The sequence below is a fragment of the Felis catus genome, chromosome C1 (assembly GCF_018350175.1).
Source record: "Felis catus isolate Fca126 chromosome C1, F.catus_Fca126_mat1.0, whole genome shotgun sequence".
Lineage (NCBI taxonomy): Eukaryota > Metazoa > Chordata > Mammalia > Carnivora > Felidae > Felis > Felis catus.
Window position 1 is genome coordinate 175,616,275 of NC_058375.1, and position 14,543 is coordinate 175,630,817.

Here is a 14,543-nt window from a genome sequence, read left to right on the forward strand (position 1 = left end):
CCCATCCCATATTCTTAATATCTCTTCAAGTATGACCTACATCATTTATGAATGAGATAATATAAAGAAGAAAAAAATCTCTTTGATCACTTAAGTCTGTCTTTCAAGTATCTGTAGGAAGCATGGTGGCCTTGCCCTGCACATCTTATTCACAGTGAATAAACAAACAGGGACGTATACCAGATAGTTTATCTTTTACAATTTCTTTCTTGGTTTCAACCTAATCAAAACACACAGCACCATAAAAATGTCACAATAACCGTTTAGAAAGTTTGATTAATTTATTTTTCAGTAAGATTCCCAGATGTATGACTCATGAGGAAAAAAAACCTATTGCATGAGAACATTCAGGGAGTAGACATAATTGCTAGAGTTTTGTTTAAGTATCAAGTTAGTTGTAAAACACTTTGTAATCTAAAGGTCAGGTATTTAGGGAAAGTTTATCAGGTGAAATATTAGTTTTAAGGGGACTTTGATGTAAATGTCCTGTAAGTATACATTTTTTAAAAGACCATCTGAACAATTAGTAGCCTGTTAATTATCAAGATATACTTTAAACTATACTTTAAAAGTCAGATCATGTTTGGTCATTGAAAAATGACTTACAATATAAATACATGTAAAAATAAAGCAAAATAACGAAAGCACTTAAAATATCCTTTTTTAAATGTAATTTTTATGTTTCTGAACATTTAGGTAAACCAAACTCTTTACCTCCCCCCTCCTTCAAAGAGTTGATGTCATATTAACTGGTGAGAAGAACTAAAACATCAAATATCAATGCAAGAGTATATATTTCTGTGCTAGAAGAAACAGAATCAACAAGAATGATGGCCAGACTGTATGGAATCAATTATACCTGGCAATAAAACTAAAAGGAGAGTGTTTCTTTTGTGAAATATTTTCCACATTGGTTCCAGCCATTTCTGCATCATTAGTAACATCTGTGACAAAAAAAAAATTGGTTAAAGCAAGGAAGGAGAGAAAAAGGAGAGAGAGAGAGAGAGAGAGAGAGAGAGAGAGAGAGAGAGAGAAGCTGTGACTAATACATTTTCTGACTTCATCTCCACTTTGCCCTGTGGTATTTTCCAGTAACATAAAATCATAAAGGAAGCTGGGGGAGTCTACATATATATAATTTTTTCTGCAGTATATATTCAATTTATCTGCAATAAATTATGCAGTGAATCTACTAAATACAATTACATTTTCACTCGCTTTATAGGGTGGGGAGGGTTAACAGTCCTTTGGGTGATTTGTTTCCTTACAGGGGGCTAAGTGGACATGACCACTTAACCCCTCACTCCTGTTTGGCGCACTTTGTGTAGCAACTACTCCTGCTGAGAACCTGCATCATGGTCAGCAGATATAAATTATATTTTACTGAAACATTTCTATCAAGATAATATTTTCAATGCTCATCTTACTTACATAGGCAATTAGTTCTTCATGGGAGTAGACGTTATGACTTGTCCTGCAAGTAAAAGATATTTTCTTTTCTTTTGAGGCAAGGCGAATCTTAGTTGGTCGTCCACCCCGTGAGCCTGGATTTTGGTGTAGTCATGTGGACAGAGAATTCCAGTGAGAGTCCCATCTGACTGACAAAGAGTATTTTGACCCATGCTAAATGGCTGGATGTTTTCTTTAAAAACATTATTTCAACTGTAACCTTTCAAGTTACCTGCACTAATGCTTCAAGAAAGCATGGCTTTCTCCAAGGATTTCACAAAAGAGCAGCACAAAGCATGTTCAGATTTAATTTATGTATCATGATTTTAGTTCCTACTATGTGCCAGGTAGACAGTTTAATGCAGAGGTTAAAAAAATAAAGAAACCATAAAATTTTAACGAAGAACTCAAAATACAAAATAAGCTTCCATCTGGAACAAAATAAGAAATACCTGTGGGGTGCCTGGGTGGCTCAGTCTGTTAAACATCTGACTCTTGATTTCAGCTCCGGTCATGATCTCACGGTTTTGTGAGTTCAAGCCCCACATAGGGTTCTGTGCTGGCAGCAAGGAGCCTGCTTGGAATCCTCTGTCTTCCTCTCTCTCTCTCTGCCCCTCTGACACTTGCACTGCCTCTGTCTCTCTCAAAATAAATAAACTTTAAAAAATTGTTTTAAAAAGAGAAATACCTGAGAGTGTGCTTGGCTTTATATTTAGCGGCCTATACAATGTCATGTAAAACCTATTGCTAAAATTAAGACCTTAATTTTGAGGTGAACAGTTCTTTGTTCTGGAACATTTCAAGCAGTTCAGAGTGAGCTAAGTGTTTTTTTTTTAATTTCTTAAATTTTATTTATTTATTTTGAGAAAGAGAGAGAGAGAGAGAGGCAGAGAGAAAGGGAGAGAGAATATCAAGCAGGCTCCATGCTGTCATCAAGGGGCCCGATGCTGAGCTCCACCTCACTAAACATGAGATCATGACCTTCACCAATATCAAGAGTCTGAGTTTAACCAACTGAGCCACCCAGGCAACCCTAAAGTGGTTTATTAGATTAAAGATTTCATATCTTAAGCAGTCAATCTTTTCAAAGGTTAACTTGGATTCTACACCATGTATCTGGGCTCCTTCCAGGCAATGGAAACTAGAAAGACTCTTCTTATTTGAAGACTTATTAATATGGGGGAGCAACTGTGGCAAAGAGATGGAACTGACAAATTAGGGCTGGTGCTGCACTGGCCCCCAGTACATCGTGAGAAGATCCTCATCCTGTGTTCTCATGGGGGAAACATGGCAGTATTCATGAGAAACACATGTATAGACATAATATTTACTCAGTGACTTATCCTCATGGACTCTCAGGCTATATGTAGGGTATCTGACAAATTGTAGGAAAGTTACATTAAAAAAACTTTTACTTGTTGTGAGATGTAAATCTGTACTATTTAACAAATTCTGTCATTTACCTCTAAGTAAGAATGATTGTAGATGGGTATGAGGCTAAGATGAAAAAGCAGTCATTTAAGAATTCCATTTTTGCAGGAATTCTTTGCTAACCACCTACTAGAACCTTCTTGAATTATTCGATAAAAACTGAAAACCTAATAAATATCTTAATTTCTTAAATGTCAGACTATGAATGTTAACAGAATGTGCAGGTAATAAGTCTAAAGGACTTATTGATCAGGACTGCTATGGCTGAACTTGAATAATTTGGAATAAAGCATGTATGTACTGGCCTGAAGCATTACAATTTAAGAAATCTGCTAACATTGGGTTAGTTGAAAGATATCTTGAGGCTTTCCACTTATAGAAGTAATCTCATATCCCACTATGTAAACAATATTTTTCTTTGATCTGCACTCTGTAGTTAAATGCATTCCTCTGGTATTTCAAATATGCAAGCATGTTAATCTGCTGAATAGTATTAAAAAAACACAGATAAATTAATCTGTTTTAACCAATACACATTAAAATTCATCCTCATTTTCTAATGCATAGAACACTGACTATTTTTCTCTTCTGTTAAAATTAAACATTTTAAAACATTGACTATTTTTCTCTTCTATTAAATTCAAGGAACAGTTTCTCCATCTCCCTCCTTTTAACAGGCTAATAATGGTTGACCCATTCTTAAGAAATGAAAAGGAAATCCTAACATCTCAGAGCCTAACCTCTGCAGTAAACATTATAATAAATCTTCTTTATTCATTAGAATTTTTTTCATTTTTTAATATCTATGTATTGGTATTTTAAAAAAATATCCCTCTGTTTTACCCAATCACAGTGATGCTTTGAAATATAGATATTGGGGCACCCGGGTGGCACAGTCAGTTAAGCATCTGACTCTTGATCTCAGCTCAGGTCATGATCTCTTGGCTTGTGAGTTCAAGCCCTGCATCAGACTGTGCGCTGATGGCATGGACCCTGCTTAGATTCTGTCTCTCCTTCTCTCTGCTCCTCCCGCACTTGTGCTCACTCTCTCTCAAAATAAATAAATAAACTTAAAAATTTTAAAAACCCCAGAAATATAGATATTGAATATATATTTTTTTAATATCCTAGGGTGATTTTAGAGTAAAAATTTCCAAGGCTTACTATACTTAAAACTTGAAATTGACTTTTAAAATCTTACTATAATATGTAACTTTTATTCTGAGTTTTTAATGGCAAAACACCAAAAACCTTCTGCATGTTAGTTCTAGATTTTGGAATACTGATACAACAGATCATAACATAATCATAACACACACAAAAGGCAGACTTTCTATTTTTTTGTCCTAGGAATATGAGCTTTTCCTATGCACAGGCATGATAGGAATTTATGCCCTTCATTTTCCTAAAGGAATATGCCAGGGGACAGATAATAGAGGGAAAATGCCCGGGTCTTTCTTTCTTCTTTCTTTCTTTTTCCTTCTTTCCTTCCTTCTTTCTTTCTGTTACTAAGCAAAAGAAATGAAGACTTAGTTGCTAGAGGCTATTTCTTGGTCCTGGTATTTCGTTGTCCTGGGACAACAGGACAGATACACTAGAGTCATCATTGGCTTGTCTAATGGCTGCATTAGTACCAGAACTCAGCCTAACTCACTCAATCTCTCATTCTGTGCCTTTTTATCCGTCCAACCACTATTTATTGCACAAATAGTATGTATACCCTGTTGCTGGAACTATCAAGATGAAAAAGCACATGTGCTTAATTTAATTGGCTTACATTCAGGGGGATAGTTTACAAATAAACCAGTACAGTTGTAATGCCCACATGGAAAGCTGGTATTTTACCCACCACTACTTAGAGGCTGGGCTCAATACATTATCATGTGTCAACCTTTTCATCATCATCACCAAAGCAACTGCAACTTTGGAAGTACTTTGGTAGGTAATACATTTTCTTTTTCTATATCTGGAATCATTTCTTTAAAATCTGAGGGTTCTGTTTTATTTTCTGGGCTCATTATCTCTCTGTTTTTGTCTACTCACTCCATTCTCCATCTTCCTCCTCTCTAATATTTTTTATGGCCTCAAGCAATTTTGTATTAGACCTCCACCTGCATACTCCACTCAGTGAAAGTTAAAAAGTAGCTTGATGAGTTCTTTATAGATTTTGGATACTAACTCCTTATCTGATATCAAACTCAACACCCAAAAAACCCCAAATAATCCAGTGAAGAAATGGGCAGAGGACATGAATAGACACTCCTCCAAAGAAGACATCCAGATAGCTAAGAGACACATTAAAGATGCTCAACACCACTCATTATCAGAGAAAAACAAATCAAACCTACAATGAGATACCACCTCACACCTATCAAAATGGCTAAAATTAACAACTCAGGAAACAGCAGATGTTGGTGAGGATGCAGAGAAAAGGGAACATTTTTGCACTGCTGATGGGAATGCAAACTGGTGCAGCCACTCTGGGAAACAGTATGGAGGTTCCTCAAAAAATTAAAATTAGAACTACCGTACGACCTAGCAATTGCACGAAAAGGTATTTATCCAAAGGATACAAAAATGCTGATTTGAAGGGACACATACACCCTAATGTTTATAGCTGCACTATCAACAATAGCCAAAGTATGGAAAGGGCCCAAACATCCATCAACTGATGAATGGATAAAGAAGCTGTGATGCACAATAGAGTATTAGTGATCAAAAAAGAAAGAAATCTTGCCATTTGCAGTGATGTGGATGGAACTAGAGGGTATTATGCTAAGCGAAATAATCAGAGAAAAGACAAATATCACATGATTTCACTCATGTGTGGAATTTAAGAAACAAAACAGATGAACATAGGGGAAGGGAAGGAAAAATAAGATAAAAATAGAGAGGGAGGCAAACCATAAGAGACTCTTAAATACAGAAAACAAACAGGATTGCTGGAGGGGAGGTGGGTGGGGAGATGGGTTGAATGGGGGATGGGCATTAAGGACGGCACTTGGGAGGAGCGCTGGGTGTTATATGTAAGTGATGAATCACTGGGTTCTATGCCTGAAACCATTGTATGTTAACTAACTTGAATTTAAATAAATAAAATTTTTGGAAAGTAGCCTGACTGCTGTCTTCCTTGAGAAATATTTCCTCAACTTAGGAGCATCCAGGCTAGAACTCCAGAAGCTTAAAAGAAAGCACTCTCTCTTTTAGGGGCAGGGCTGAATTCTCTTGCTAAGAAAATCATATTGTTAAAAAGAATTTCTTTTTAATGTTTATTTATTTTTGAGAGAGAGAGAGTCAGGGGTGAGCAGGGGAGGGGCAGAGAGAGAAGGAGACACAGAATCTGAAGCAGGTTCCAGGCTCTGAGCTGTCAGCACAGAGGCCCGATGGGGGGCTCTAACTCACGAACCGAGCTGAAGTCAGATGCTTAACTGACTGAGCCACCCACGAGCCCCCAAATCATATTTTTTAATGCTAATAACACAAAACAACAAGATATTAGCTTTTTAGAAATTATTGTAAAATTAAATAGAGTAAATAGTGCTTACTCACTTCTGAGACAATCGGGAGGACTTTGCAAAGGGTGGAGCAATTGTATTGAGATTTAAAGGACAAGTAAAAGGTTCACTGAGCAGAAAGGCAGAGGGAGCATTCTATAGACAGAGAGCTTCCAGTCCTCCATTTTCCTTCCTCTCATGGATGCCAGAATACTAGTCCATTGTCCCTGTCCTTTGATCCTTCTTCTGTGCCACTTTCTATCACTATACTGTCATACTTCTGTCATCCCTCAGCTAGGAGATCATGCTGTCCCTTCCCAACCAGGTAACTTGTAGCCCAGACTTTTTTTCAAGGCTCAAAATAGAAAACAGAAAATAAACCTCAATATTTTCTCATGTGAGCATGGTCATACAGTGTCTGTGGCAGGTGTGGAGTGGTGTATATACATTTTGAAGCGCAGCAGGGCAGTAGTTGAAAATGACAAAAAGGAAAGACATTAAGGGACCTGGGACATTTTGAAGGGCCAGAGAGAGGAAAAGGCACAGAACATGTGCAGTTAAATGAAAAATTTGTTTTTCTTAGGTGTCAGTGACTTATTTATAAAGATTTAGCAGGGATGCCTGGGTGGCTCAGTTGTTTGAGCATCCGACTCTTGGTTTCTACTCAGGTCATGGGTTTTGTGGGTTTGAGCCCTCACAGCCCCACTTCACAGCCTGGTTGGGATTCTCTCTCTCCTTCTCTCTTCCCCTTCCCCTCTGTCATGGTCTCTATCTCTCTCAAATAAAAAAATAAAATAAAAAACTTAAAATATTTAAAAAGTTTTTAAAAAAGGAGATTTAGCAACAAACTAGGGAAAGTTGTCAACAAATCTAAATAACAAAAAAGGCGTGCCTGGGTAGGTTGGTCAGTTAAGCTTCCAACTCTTGATTGCAGCTCAGGTCAGGATCTCCCTTTTCATTACTTCAAGCCCCGCATCAGGCTTTGTGCTGACAGTGCAGAGCCTGCTTGGGATTCTCTCTCTCCCTCCCTCTCTCTTTCTATCTCCCTCTCTCTGTTCCTCCCCACTTGTGCTCTCTCTTTCTCAAAATAAATAAATAAAAATTTAAAAATGCATTTAAATAAATAAATAATGAAAAAGATACATTAAAAATAATAATAATTCATCCTTTATGTAAACTTTGAATTTTTCATAGTTACTATGATGCTGTAATGCATACACAAAGTATGAAATGTCACAATAACTTTTACAAGTTTTCTTTAATTTTCAAAAGTGTGTTTTTAAGTTTCTCATCAAAACCTTCAGTAATACCACTCAATGTCAAATTGATTAATGTATAGGTACATGTGCCCATCTTAATTTCATTCTCTAATATTTGGGAATCTGGATTTCTAGAAAAGAATATCAGAAAACAATTATTCACCTCATCATGGGATCACGAAAGAATTCCATTCAATCAGAAGCTCCTCTAGGGATTTACAAAAGGATTTACTAGATACTTTTTAAATATCTGGTTACTTGAATCATTTTAAGGGACACATTTGTAAAAAAAAAAAAAGAGATCATACGATTTTACAGACAATAAATATTTAAGTATCAGTCTTACATAATGTGCATTAGATGGTGACTCCTTGAGGGAATTTTTTCAGTCCACCAGATTTGGCTTTAGGTTTTCTTCTTACCTCTCTCCACTGAACTTTGCTTTACCTCTTACAATGTCTACCACTTTTGCCCTCGTATCCTTGCTGTTGGTAGTATGCGTGTCTGCTTCTCCAGCCAGTTTTTTGAGGATAAACCTTGTGATGTTTATTTTTTCTTTCTCCAAAATCTGTAGCAATGTATAGAACACATACTAAATATATAATAAATTTGTTGACATAAACATGGGAGCGATAAAAGTACATATTGGTAGTCATACAAATTGAAGGAGACTAGTTAGGAAAAGAAGAATACGTTATAACTGAGACTACTTTAACAGTTATTTCAGGAATGGTTTAAACTAGATCTTTGTCTTTGGAGTTGATTTCTAAGCCAATCAGCATATATATTTCAAATGTTTCAATTTTGCTTTAGGAAGAAGAAAATCACAAGGATAACTATCAATATGCTATATTATCCAGAACGACATTTTCATTGCCATCTAAATGGAATAAGGAAATATGTTTTTTGAGTAATAATTCAGTCCAGAAGTGTGGGTAAATAATTGAATAAATGAGTTAATAATTCAATCCACTCTGTGTGTGTAAAAACAATACTAGCTGCAGATAATGGTCAAGAAATTTAAGAGCTAGACTCTCAAATCAAGCAATTTACATTGTAGGTAATTCATGTTTTCAACATATATTTTTAAAGCATTTTTTAATTTAAAAATATTTTTTAATGCTTATTTATTTTTTTTTTAATTTAAAAAAAAATTTTTTTTCAACGTTTATTTATTTTTGGGACAGAGAGAGACAGAGCATGAACGGGGGAGGGTCAGAGAGAGAGGGAGACACAGAATCGGAAACAGGCTCCAGGCTCTGAGCCATCAGCCCAGAGCCCGACGCGGGGCTCGAACTCACGGACCGCGAGATCGTGACCTGGCTGAAGTCGGACGCTTAACCATCTGCGCCACCCAGGCGTCCCAATGCTTATTTATTTTTGAGAGAGATGGAGACAGAGCATGAGCAGGGAAGGAGCAGAGACAGAGAATCCAAACACAGAAAAAGCAGACGCCGCTCCAGGCTCCGAGCCGTCAGCACAGAGCCAGACACGGGCTCAAACTCACAAAGTATGAGATCATGACCTGAGCCTAAGTCGGAGGCTTGACCTATTGTGCCACCCAGGCATCCCTTCAACATGTATTTTTTTAATCAAGTTTTTGTATTAAAAACCAGTCAATTTCTGTTCCTTCTAACATTATTGGAAAGAAGCCATTTCTTGGACATCTGTACTAACAGTTGACATGATCAGTCTTTTTCTTTAAATTTTGTCAATATGAATGAAAAATTGTAATTTTTTTATTTTTTTATTTTTATCTTCTAAATTGTTTCAACAAACATTTTCCTGATTATTAGGGAGATGGAGCATCTTCTAAATGATAATTAGTCATACTTTAATCACTACTTTATATATTGTGATTTGCCTATTCATAATTTGGCTCCATTACATTGAGTTTTTTTTATCTTTAAAAGTAAAATTTTAGATCTTTGAAAATGCATTCTACATTCTAGCCCTTTATTATATGTATTAAAAATATTTACACAGCCTTTTCACTGATCTTTTAAATTGTTTTATAATATATATATTCATGTATTTTTTAAAATTCAAGCTAATATATCTATTTTTTTCTTTTCTCCTTTTTTTTTGAGAGAGAGAGAGCACAAGTGGGGAGAGAAGTAGAGGGGGAGAGAGAATCTTAACAGCTTCCAAGCACAGTGTGGAGTGCCATGTGTGGCCCAATCCCACGACCCTGTGATCGTGATCTGAGCCAAAATCAAGTACGATGCTCAGTGGACTGAGCTATGCAGGCACCCCACCTTATTTCTTAGAATTTGCATTTTGAATGTTATCTGATATTAATTCCAATCATATATCTCAAAATTATGATTATATCCCTCAGTTCTGCAGTTAATATTTTATGTATATACATATTTGTGTGTGTGTATGTGTGTGTGTGTGTGTGTATACACGTATATATAGTTTAGATCTTTAATTTTAACTTAATTGCAATTGATTTTTATTTTAGGGTAGGGATTTAACTCTACATTTTTTTAAATGAAAATCAGCCATATATCTCAATACAGTTTAATGACTTCTCCATTTTTTCTCTTAAAAATAATTCCATAACAGTTAAAGAGGACACATGGAACAGACCTACCTGAGAATAGGGAAATAATAATTATTGGATGAAGGAGACAAAACAGAATATTTTGGGGATAAGCGCACAGGAGATTAGGAGACGATGCTGGGTGTGGTCACTGACTGTTAGGTGAGGCTTGATTGGTTCAATAAGAACAACTCCTAAATGACTTAGGATACTTTAGTCTCACAGTATTCAGGTAAAACCTAAAAGAAAATAATTCCTTTCTTCTTGCTCTCAGGAGCGGGTGCCTGAGATGACGGACAACTCTGATATTGCTTTCACAAGAGAACAAGCCAGAGTATTCTGGATCCTTGCACACAGCCATAGGCATTTGCTGGCAGCAGGTAACGGGCCACTAGCCTCTTGCTACCAAGCCCCATGGTGGAGCGTGATGTTGACAAGCCACATATGGGCCTCAAGCATTTTTTGAGCTGAGTGGCCACGCTGTTTCCCGGCATGAGCCAGAAGGAGGACACCCAGCTGGATGTATTAAACAAGTTTATTCCATAAAATTTACAAGTATATATTTAGCAAAGATCTCTGAAAGGATGATAAGAGTAGATTGGCATCAAGGAGTAAGCAAATAGGGGCGCCTGGGTGGCTCAGTGGGTTAAGTGTCCGACTTCAGCTCAGGTCATGATCTCACCGGTCCATGAGTTTGAGCCCCACGTAGGGCTCTGTGCTGACAGCTCAGAGCCTGGAACCTGCTTCCGATTCTGTGTCTCCCTCTCTCTCTGACCCTCCCCCATTCATGCTCTGTCTCTCTCTGTCTCAAAAATAAATAAACATTTAAAAAAATTAAAAAAAGAGAGTAAGCAAATAAAGTGTATTCCATACCATAATAGCTTCTATTCATCTGTGTGAATACTGCTTACACTCCCAACATTTGGAAAGTCTTATTTAGAGAATAAATTGTTTATAAATCAAAATAGAAAATATTTGTTGTTGTTGTTTCCAAATTACAGACCATAAAAAAATCTCTGATTCGTTTATGTAACTTGGTTTTGGTGAATTGCTAAAACTTAGTGTCATATTTTAACTTTCAGTATTGTTTAGTATTATGTGTAAAATATTACCTAGGAAATTTTTAAACTTTATCTACTGCATGATTTTAAAAAACCTATAGTTTAATATATTTAGAAATTTTCATTTCATAAAATTATAGCTCCCAAAAGATTTTTCCTACAAATAGGTCTTTTCACCACCCTGAAGCTTAGCACCTGGGTCGACTCAAATCCAAAATCCCAATTCTAAGTTAACATGTTTATATTTTTGTCTTCTTTGGTACAGTCTTCAATGATCCAGTTGTGTTCATTTCAGGTACCAAGAGTTAGGAGTCCAATTAGTACAATGAGGGATGTTACACTTGTTGATGTAAATATTGCTGTGCCCAGGGAGTAGAGGAGAAACTTGGTGGCAGAGTCAGATACAAGGCAAAACAACCCATGATGTAGTTGGATGTTTGCAAGCATTAAGAGGAAGATGATTTTATGTGCATCTTGTCCAGCCTTCTTGATACGCAAAGTGACAAACTGAGGCAGACAAAATTGAAATGAGTTACCTGCAGAACATAGCTGATTTGTTCAGAGCTGAGGCAAGGGCCAGTCTCCTGGATTCCAATACTCCCGGATTCTTTTCGGATATTTACCAAACTGCTTAGATGTAATATATTCTAATCTTTGAATTTAAATAATGTTTTATTAATACTCTTGATTGTAGACAATATTTTATATTTTAGGGTTAAGGGTACGATGCTAGAGATGGATAGTATAGGCCAATTCCTAACTATTGTTTCTTAATTGTGTGACTCTGGCGTGTCATTTAATGTCTCTAAATTTCTCTTTCTCACACTGGCAAACATGGAGACTGTAATTTACTTATCATAGAATCCCCTGTGGTGCTCAAATAAGGCAGTCTCCAAAGGACATATATTAGTACCCAACATATGTTGATCAGTGAGTAAACATCAGTGATTATTATTGCGTAACACCCTCATGCTCTGCTAGTCAGTATGACTGTTCTTAAGCACTTTTGTTTTTAACTGTATTCAGTTTATTCCATATACTGTTCTGTGAGATAATCTGACCTATTCCAGAAACTGACATATAGTCCAACTGAGAGTCCACAGGAAGGGTACAGGTATCTCTCTTTGAAAATTACAATTTTATACAGGTTGTTTTATACATGTTAAGAACAGATACATCGAACCACTTTAGTCATTCAGTGAATACTTATTAACTTGTCTTTCAGTAGAAGAGGATATCACTTGCATATATTCAGACTTGAAGTAAAATGATGGGCCGTATGTGCGCTATACCCAGGTTCTGAAGCATGGTATATATATAAAATAAATTGTATATCTTTGGAATCCCTTGATTTAATGTATACGTGATTTCACATTTTATGTAATTCAATGAATTTTTCCCAAAGTTTAAAGTTAATTGTGACTTTCTTATGGTGTTAAGCCACTTTTACAACTGTGGAAACATCTAGTATATTTTTTAAAATTTATACTCCGATAGTTTGGTTCAGAAAAATGTTTTTCTTTGCCAGGTGCTGTGGTTGATGCGAAGATAAAAGAAAGGGAAAATAGCTTCTCAAAATGCTTATAGGTATGATATTTTGTATATACTGTGTTAGCGACAAATGCTTAAAAGTAAGCAGCAGGGGTGCCTGGGTGGCTGGGTGGGTTAAGTGTCTGACCTCCTCTCAGGTCACGATCTCGTGGTTAATGGATTTGCACTCCACATGTGGCTCTCTGCTGTCAGAGGGAGACTGCTTCAGATCCTCTCTCCCTCTCTGTCTGCCCCTCCCCCTCTCGCTCTCTCTGCCTCTCTCAAAAATAAGTAAACATTAAAAAGAAATTTAACGTACACAACATAAAAACATAAAAAATAAGTACACAGCATAGGAAAAGGTGATCAAAACTAATAATGTGCATGATTCTGATTCTGTGTTTCCTAATTGGTAAAGGTGACTTGACTCAGCTCTAAATTCTTATTTTTCGGCATATGAAACTCAAGAGAGTTAGCAATGACAGGTGACATGATTAACAGTTCGGGTTCCCCAGACAGATCTGGGTGCAGTGAATCCTTATTCACCATTGGGTAAACTGTGCAAATTACCTCACTTCTTCAATACTCAGTGCCCACAGAGAGTACACCTTGTGTTGCTATGTGGCCCACATTGAAAGTGGTAAGGCATACAGAGGTCTTAGCACAGTATCCGGCACCTGGTAGGCACTCATTAAACATTAATTATCATTTTATGAATATGGAATGTTGATATACATATTTATCATTAATGAAAAATACAGTGTTTATTTTTATATCTTAATTTTTGTCCTTTTCCATACTTCTCTAATTCCTAGTAAATGAAACAGTCTTACAGAAATAAAAAAATCTTTTAAGTAGCTTCACAGAAAACATAATACATTCTTGACACATTCTTTATTTTCATGATTAACATAAATCCATGGAAATTATAAGCAGCTGGATAGCACAGGATTAAAAAAATGGTTACCCTTTTGAACTTAAATTCTTAATATTCTTAATTATAAAATATTCTTTTGTTTCTAAGAATATAATCAATGAAGTTATTGTTTTTCATGTGGTTGTTAATTTTATAACATATTTTCCGAATTCTCTTACAGTAAATAATAAAAAGGCTCTCTGTCTATTTGTGTAAGTTTGAAGTCAGATAGGGCTTCTTGCCAATGAAACAAAATAGAATGTCATTATGTTAACAACATGCAGCCCATTATTCAAGGAAGAATATAAATGGATCTGAAACGTTACTGGATGAAAAAATGCTAAATATCATCTTGTATAATAATGATTGTTCAAAATCTTATTTTAAAACTTGTATAAGCTTGACAATGGTGAATTTGCTCAAGAATTAACTAAAAAAGGTGTCATCTGAGGCAAGTGATCTTTTCTCTGTCCAAATCACTTATTTTATAACTTGAGCAGAGCAATATAAACCTGCTGCCATGGGAGAAAAACAGTTTTAATTATTATTTTTAAAATATTACTTGTTAATTTGATCTCAGTTGAATTGTCTAAACTGAAAACTCATTTTTTTTTACTCTTATCCTTTGCAATATTTCAGGACATATGGAAGCTTCTAAACTTCTGAATTACATTATGAGAAAATACTTTCCTTCTTAGCCAACACTATGTTCTTTGATTCAGAAACAGTGGATTCATAGGACTGCAGTAGGTGAAGTGGGTTGAGGCAGGGAAGGAGATGGAATGTAAACATATTGAACAACAAAAGAGGTAACATAACTTTTAAGAATAATTTTAATTCTTGATCTGGATTTAT

At 35.9% G+C, this 14,543-nt stretch overlaps 2 long non-coding RNA genes across 2 annotated transcripts in view; both read right to left on the minus strand.

Annotated features, from left to right (window-relative positions):
* Positions 1 to 256: 256 nt before the first annotated feature.
* LOC123379401 lies at positions 257 to 1,869 on the minus strand. The gene is made up of 2 exons (XR_006583783.1): positions 1,432 to 1,869; positions 257 to 944 (listed from the first exon to the last, which is right to left on the minus strand). It is a non-coding gene; the product is annotated as an uncharacterized LOC123379401 (long non-coding RNA).
* A 5,683-nt stretch (positions 1,870 to 7,552) lies between these two features.
* Positions 7,553 to 14,543, minus strand: part of LOC111561886 — a 52,718-nt gene continuing 45,727 nt past the window's right edge. Inside the window, exon 8 of the long non-coding RNA XR_006583422.1 lies at positions 7,553 to 8,201. This is a non-coding gene — a long non-coding RNA (uncharacterized LOC111561886). The remainder of the gene's footprint in view (positions 8,202 to 14,543) is intronic.